At 47.8% G+C, this 8,274-nt stretch overlaps 1 long non-coding RNA gene across 1 annotated transcript; it reads left to right on the forward strand.

The window, feature by feature from the left end:
• The first annotated feature begins 810 nt into the window (after window positions 1-810).
• LOC121922039 lies at window positions 811-4,800 on the forward strand. The gene is made up of 3 exons (XR_006102083.1): window positions 811-916; window positions 1,506-2,218; window positions 2,562-4,800. It is a non-coding gene; the product is annotated as an uncharacterized LOC121922039 (long non-coding RNA).
• Window positions 4,801-8,274: the final 3,474 nt, after the last annotated feature.

The following is an 8,274-nucleotide window of genomic DNA, read 5'->3' on the forward strand; positions in this document are numbered from 1 at the left end:
TATATCTGAGCTTCTGGTAATAAACAGGATACTCTGGCAAGGTCAAAAAAGAACACAATAAGACTTACTTTATTGTTACAAAAGATCCATCTAATACAGGAAAATAGTGGGGAAATTTATATTATGGTAGAAAAGTCCTCAAAATCTGACTCTCATGAGTGAATATAAAAGAGGGAAAGCAGGAGAGTCGTGCTGAGGGGTGAATCCTCACAGTGAATCCAGAGGAACCTCTCTGCCCAGGTTTAGGATAGGTTTGGAATAGTGCACCTTCGGGATCTCTGGTTGTGCATCCCCAGTCTCTGCATTTTTACTGGGAACCAGATGTCATTCTATTCCCTTTCTATTCCATAGGATATAACTCCCACTGAAAGGTGTGCTGGAGTTGCAAGGGTGTCTCATTTGCACCAGTCCAATGCCATCTTCATAGGAGCCCTGTACTGCAGCCACTCACTCAAAACCATAAGATTGCGAGTTCAAGACCAGCAAAAGGGCTCAAGCTCTATATAAATGAAGCTTGTTTGTTTGTGTTTTGTTTGACCTCCTTCTAAGACAGAAATGCAACTTTTTGCACCAGCCTGACCTGGAAAGATGTTCCAGATGCACTGACAGAGATGGGAAGTCCCAGTTCCACTGGCTGGAAGACCCAGTTCCTTGGGTCCCTCTCCTTTCCTCCAGCTGCAGTCTATATGATTGATTTCAAGGGTTCAAAGGTCTGAGGCAGACTTTTAAGACTTTCATAACCCTAACAAGATAGACCAGTAGGGTTATTGCCTTATTCTAGATGGAGGGTGCGGCAGGGAGGGTCCCAGGTCCCCAAAGGCTTAACTAAGGTACTACCAGAGCTATACAAAATCCATTCCCAGAGTGTCCACTGAGGCTGTATTCCGGTGGAACTGTGTCCAGGACTGCAGCCCTGGTGAGTTCTTGTGACCAAAGGGAACAAGTCAGTTTGCCTCATTCCTGCGATTTGTTGTTGTCATGTTATGTGCCTTCACGTCAACTCCGATCTATGAAGAACCCGTCATAGGGTTTTCTTGGGAAGATTTCTTCAGAGGAATTTTACCTTTACCTTCGTCTGAGGCTGAGAGTGTGTGACTTGACCAAGGTCACCCAGCATGTTCTCATGGCCGAGGGGGATTTGATCCCTGGTCGCCATCGTGGTGTAGTAATTTGAGTGTTGGACTAGGGCTCTGGAGACCAGGGTTCGAATCTCATTCAGACTTGGACAAGTCACACTATCTCAGCCCCAGAGGCAGGCAAAGGCAAAGCCACTCTGGACAAATCTTGCCAAGACGACCCTGTGATAGGACCAGCTTTCACTCAAAATTGCTGCTCTCCGCTAAGACTGCAAAAGCCCTGCCGACTCCCCCCGCCATCGTCGTCAGTAATCCAAAATAGATCCGAGTGTTCAAACAGCAGTCCTGTGCTTGTTTGCTCAGAAATGAGGGAGCTCACTTATCTCCCTGGCCCTGGCACAGGTTGACCAGCTTTTCCTCCTTTTCCAGGACACGTCCTACACTTGAACCATCTGTCCAGGGAGGATTTTAAAATGCCCTCCATTTGGAGCAAGACTAAAGTGGATTAATTTACATTTCTACAAAGGTTTTTCGCTTTTGATTCCATCACGCCATCCACTTTCCTTGAAGGTCTTCCATTTTGCAGTGCCTTGTCCTCCTTTACGATGTGGACATCCGGTCACCTTCCCTCAGAATGTGAGTTCGGTGGGGTTCGGTGGATTGTGCCGTTGTGGGTCTGAAGTCCAGGGACAGAGAGTGTCGGAGAACTTCCCTTGAAGTTCAGTCCTAAGCAGGTCTACTCAGAAGCCGGTCTGGTGGTGGGGGCCTTCCTGCTGGGCAACTGTTGGCTCCAGGAGATGGACTCCCGACATGCAAAGGAATCTTCTTGGCACGGAGGCTTTTCTGGAAGCTCCCGAACTTCCTCCTTGCTCTGGACTTTGCTCTCTAGCAGCAGCAGCCTGGTGCCAGCAACTCCCCTGCAGTCGGAGAGAGTGTCCGCCGCACACCAAAGCCACACTTGGAGCCTTGAACAGTGAACTGGGTTCCCAGCGAGGAACAAAGCAAACAAACCATCAAAACAGCTTCCTCTTGAACTTCGAGCCAATGCGGATGCAGTGGTATGAGCGCTGGAGGAGGACTCTCTCTAGTCAGGGTTTGAACTCAGCTCCAGTCTATGGCGAACCTGTGACAGGCTTTTCTTGGTAAGATTTCTTCAGTGGAGTTTTGCCTCAGCCTCTGAGGCTGAGAGAGTGTGACTTGAGCAAGGTCACCCATGGCCAAGCCGGGAGTTGATCCCTGGTCGCCAGTATGATGTAGTGGTTTGAGTGTTGGACTAGGACTCTGGAGAGCAGGGTTCGAATCTCATTGGGTGGCCTTGGGCAAGTCACACTCTCTCAGCCTCAGAGGAAGGCAAGGGCAAACTCCATCTGAACAAATCTTGCCAAGAAAAGCCCTGTGATAGGTTTGTCATAGAGTCGCCATAAGTCGGGAATGACGTGAAGGCACACAACCACCATTGAATTTTAATCTTCCTAAAATTTTCAGAAAATCCAGACAGAGTTGAAACAGTGAGTCCCTCCGAGGCAGAGCGAGTCTGGAAGGAAAGCCAGAGGAGAAGAAGAGGAATCGTGGATCTGCCTGTGTCTCTGGCAGCGAGAAGAAAAGACAACGTTTCCAGCTCTTTTGAGGAAGAGATTTCTGGCCAAGTGAAGAAAACAAACGCCTGCAAGATCCTGTCCACTGCCTAGGGATTAAATTGTATTGGTCTGCTTTACAATCCAACCGTAAAATAAACTGAGGGAAAGAGAGGAGAGCTGGCATGGTGTGGTGGTTTGAGCATTGGACTATGACTCTGGAGACCAGGGTTTGGTTCCCTATTCCACAGATCTCCTTTCCAGGTGAAGGCACCGGGGTAGCCTTGAGCAAGTCACACTTTCTCAGCCCCAGAGGAAGGCAAGGGCAAACCCCTCTGAACAAATCTTGCCAAGAAAACCCCATGACAGGATAGCCTTAGGGTCGCCACAAGTCGGCAACCGACGTGAAGGGACACATCAACTAAAACAAAGCAGATATTGCTGAAACGGAGCAAGATCCCCTCCTCAACAACTTCCAGGCATTTCCTAAAGTATGTACCAGCAGAAAGCTGGGAAAATAAGGGACCTCCCTGTCACACTGGATCGGAACAGTGCAGAAATGCTTCCTTTCCATCATCCCATCTTTCCAGAGTCTTTCCTTTGTTCATTGGTCACTAGATTCTTGGGCCAGCCCGACCTTTTCCGTCGGCAGCCTCAGTGGTACTTTGCAGCTTCTTTCCTCTCAACTATTCCGATCCCTCCCTCGCTTTAAATCCAACTTTCGTTCTTCGGACGTGTGCCTTGCAATTCTCCCAGTCTCCCTCCCTCCCTCTCGATTTCTCTTCTCCCCCCCCCCCCACCCCCCCAACAGCTAGAGCAAAGGTCTGTTGCAAAGGCAGAATGGAGCCAAAATGAACGCGAAGTACAGCCAGTCCTCCATATCCAGGGGTTCTTTATCCGCGGATTCAACCAATTTTATATATAGATAAATTCCAAACTGCAACTCTTGATTGTGCCACTTTATACAAAGGACACAATTTCACTATGCCACTGTATTTAATGGGATTTGAGCGCCCATGGGTTTTAGTATCCGCAGGAGAGTCCTAGATCCAAACACCAGCAGATACCAAGGACCCACTGTACTTGTAAGCAGTGGGTTTGGAAAGGAAGTGTACCTGTAAATCGTTGACGAGGCAGGGCTTCCAGGCAAACAGCCCCACAGTTTTGGGGGGGAAAAATGCTTGCCCACAGATCTCCTTTCCAGGTGAAGGCAACTTTCAACCATTTGCCGGAACACGCTTTGCTTCCGAGTCCCACCTGCCTTGATATTTCCTGAGGCTGTGGTACCACAGAAAGCCTTCTGCGCATGATCAGAGGCACTTCCCTGCCTCACATATTCAATACTACTCGTCTTAGCCTCATTGAGCTTGCACCAGGCAGCTTCTAGTGGTAACAAAAATACACCAGAAAAACAACATGAAACATTTATCCAGCGACTTGTTGTTGCTGTTGTTTTTCTAAATCAATCACAGCAGGGAGAGAGAAGACAGCATGTAAAAGGAAGATGCAAAAACAAAAACAAAACAATAGGAAATCAATCTAAGGGGCAAAACAGTAGGAAAGGGATATAAAGGCAGTAGTAGTTTACACAAAATATTATCTAGACAAAACAACTAAAGAACTACTGTACCAATAAAGCATGTCTGTTCTTCCTAGAATTTCCACCAGTTCAGACTGTGAAAGCTTGCTGTGTTCTTAGGAAAAATAAAAGAAGAGGGATGGAAAGTTTTTTGTATCTGTCCCAAGCAAAGGACATCCAGGGTTGGCCATATAGCAAATGCAGTTTAAAAATCCACCAGTGATACCTTTATTGGCCAACCAAAATGCACAATATATGTGTTGCCAGCTTTTGAGGCTTCACAGGCCTCTTCATCAGGCAAGGTGTTACAAACCAAACAGGAGGGAAAAAATTGAAGTTGTTAGTCATAGTCCTGCATTTTGCTGTTTCTCTTCTTAATTAAGATAGTATGGAGGGGCATATCTTGCAGGCTGGCACCTCATGTAGGCTCAACTGAAAGCTTAATATTTATTCAGTTAGAAATAGGGAAAAGAGTGCTTTTTAAATGAAGCAACAAAGTTAGGCCTCCTGGAGGGAATAAACAAAAACAGAATAAAATAAGAAATTTTGTGGGCTTTTCTTTTCCAGTTCAAACAGTTTCATCCTTCAAGATGGTTCATGACCTGTCTATCTATCAGTCCTCGAAATGCTGGCAGAAGGGTGGTGGTGGTGGTGGTGGTTAGGCCAGTTTCAGAAGTGAGAAATCCCTTTTCCACTCAAACAAAAAGTCAAGAGGAAAACCAGGATCAGCTGACAAAACCGAAACTGAGCAAAAAGTAAAATAAGCAAAATGAAGTAAAGAAGAGAGTGAGCTCCTTAATCAGGATGCAGGGGCTTTTTGGTGCCCAGACAGCAGACACGGTCCTTTGCTGGCTGATCTCTTTCTCTCATTTCAGTTGCCTCCTTTGAATCATGGTTCTGGACAATTGAATGGTATTTCTTTTGGGATGCAGACGTGTGTGTGTGTGGGGGGGGTATTGTCTCCTTGTTTGTGAAGGCAGGGCAATAAGCTCCTAGGCCTTATGGGGTACTGGAGAAGCGCCTAAGGTTCACAAAGAGAAGGTCTTGCTGTCAGTATCAGATTGTGTGTCCTCCTGTGGCCCCAGGGCCAGGCAAAGCAAGAAAAGACGATGGCTCAAGAAGGACCTCCTTGTGTGCTTCAGGACAGCCAGAAGTTTCTGGTATCCAAGTAAAGCCAGCTTGGCTGTGAAACCAGGTCCTCCCTTTCTTTGCAAGGCCACTCTCTTTGCAAGGCAACTCCCCTCCGCTCCTAAAAGGGAACCGAGTTCTTCTAGATTTCAGAACCTGACTCCTGAATCTGTACCTTGGGGAGAGTTATTTCAACTCATTTCACCTCCTTCAGGAGCCTGGAATCTCTCAAAGGACTAGAGAAAATGTGTAGCTGTTTCTTTAAGAAATCACCCTGGGGAAGACTGCTGCCACCCTGCAGAAACAATGCAGTTTGACACGACTTTAACTGCCAGGGCTCAATACTAAGGAATCCTGGGGTTTGTAGTTTGGTGACAGAGAAGGCTAGATGGTTTGGAAAACTACAAATCCTAGAATTCCACAGCACTGAGCCATGGACAGTTAAAATGGTGTCAAACTGCTTTATTTCTCCAATGTGGCAGCAGCCAAAGCCTAGTCTAACAACACTCAAAGCGGTAGAATTCAAAGATATAGCCGTGTTAGTCTCTAGAATCAGTGTGCAGAGAGATCTTGTAGCACCTTTGAGAAAGAAGGTGGCAACACGAGCTTCCCTAGACTTCAGTCTACTTCCTCAGATGTATGTGTTCAACACTCAAAGCGTTGCGGGTGTTAACTGCATTTCTCAGGCTGCTTTTTTAAAACAGCCGCTGGCTCCCAGAAGTTGGGTAAGTCACCTTTTTTCTACTACAACCTCCAGAATCCCCCAGTCCCTCAAGCTGAGGGAGTCTGGGAACGGTAGTCCCAAACCGCCGCCTTTCCAAGCCACGCGGAGTCCCCAAGGCCTCTCCTTCCAGCACCTAAGATACCTCCTAAGTGGGGCTGGGGACCCTCTTCTTCAACTCGGCGTTTTAAGCGCTGCCTGGTGAGGAATAATTCCAGGTATATTCCATAGATGGCACCGTGCTACTAGAAATGATCCCTGAGAGCGAGGCGAAGACGACAGGAACTCCTCAGGATGGGGAGGAGGAAGAAGAAGCCCCTGGCTTTGCCTCCGGAAAAAGCCCCGCGATGGTCTTGGAAGGAGAGCGGCACCGACTCAGAATCCACGCGTGGCTGGGCCGGAGGTTAGGATTCCCCGCAGCCCGGCTAAGTCCCTCCCATCCCATTAAATCAGGGCACTTGGGGTTGTCTACAGATCCTGTAAGACCTTGGAAGCTAAGCAGAGTCAGTCCTGGCTAGTACTTGGATGGGAGACCGCCAATGACTACCAGGAGCTGTCGGCTGTATTTCAGGAAAAGGAGCTAGCAAAACCATCTCTTGAGTATCCCTAGCCTAAGAAAACCCGATGGGGTCGCCAGAACTCGACAAGCAGCTTGAAGAAGGTGCACACACACCAGATTTCCGGCATTGCAGAATTTGACAGCTTGATCCCACTCGTGTTTTGCTCGGACTCTGGGACGAAAGGGACATCAAGAACAATGTTATTAGATCCATTTTCCGGTGAGCAAGTTATGCCTGGCCTAAGAAAACCCTATGAAATCCATGGGGTCGCCGTAAGTCGACAGCCGACTTGAAAGCACCCTGAGCCGCACACATGAATCCCATTGTCCTCAATGACGTTTATTTCTGAATTCATACACAGTTATTCCCCAATATGTATGCTCAGTCCTGCAAATATATCTATGTTTTGAATGCACCTCTATTCCGTGTTTGAAGAAATTATTCCAGTGGGCTGCCAAGAAAGAGGCGTAAAGCTATGACTCTTTTGATATTTGCTCGGAAATACGACTTACCCTACTCAGGGGGGTTCTTACTCCCGCTGTATATTCCTGGGTCTGCAACTTACATCTCAGTCCAAATTTACACTAATCCCACCTTCTCGATGTGTCTGGGAAGTATATCGCTTTCAACGTGGATTGCTTCTCAGTTGCTGACCCGCGTTAAAGTGCATCTCCACTGTACAATTGATACAGTTTGACACTAAGTGCTGTAACTCCATCCTATGGAATCAGGGGATCTGTAGTTTTACAAGGTCTGCCATGCTGGTGGCTCGCCAAACTACAAATCCCAGGATTCTGTAGCATGGAGCCATGACAGTTAGAGTGGTATCAAACTGCATGGTTTCTCCAGTGGCATCCTTAGAAAGAGGTTTATGCTTCATGTTCACTCAGCCCGCGTTGCCTCTGCCGCCATTTGGAGTTCGCATATTTTCTTTACCTTGGAAATAACATTTAAAACACGAGATTGTATTCTGAGCCTGCGCAATCTCAAAGGCACGAGACAGGGAGCTCTCTATCTCACACTGTCTGTCTCTCTCACACATATATAGAACAGTTGACCTACAATTTCCGATGGGTAGGGAAGAGGGAGAAAGAAGAGGAGAGACAGCGCGGTGTAGTGGTTTGAGTTTTGAGTTAAGACCAGAGTTCGGATCCCTTGGGCAACAAGTCACAAACTCTGACAGGATGTTAGCCGGGGGGGGGGGATCTGGGGGCCGGACCCCCCCCTCCATTAGAAAAATGAATGGTGTGTGGCTCTGCGCCGCCGCACTCAAGCCCCATTATAATGGTGGCACTTAGTCTGGACCCCCCCCTTCCTAAAATCCTAGCTACGTCCCTGTTTCGAGGGTGGCAATGGCTCACCTCCTCTGAACAAAACTTGCCAAGAAAACCCCACGATCGGATCGCCCAAAAGTCGGAAACGCCTCGAAGGCACACAACAACAACAACAACGGGAAGCAGGGACGGATGGGTCGAAGGAATTGGGAGCGCCAAAGAGCAAAGTCGATCATCGATTTTGCCTCCGGTCAAAAAGTCTCATTCTGCTGCTCGAAGCCTCAAATCGATATATAACCCCGACAGAAAACACTGGCCAGGACTGTGAAACCTCTGTTTCTCGCCAACCCTTCATCCCCCCC

The sequence above is a fragment of the Sceloporus undulatus genome, chromosome 2, assembly GCF_019175285.1.
Source record: "Sceloporus undulatus isolate JIND9_A2432 ecotype Alabama chromosome 2, SceUnd_v1.1, whole genome shotgun sequence".
Lineage (NCBI taxonomy): Eukaryota > Metazoa > Chordata > Lepidosauria > Squamata > Phrynosomatidae > Sceloporus > Sceloporus undulatus.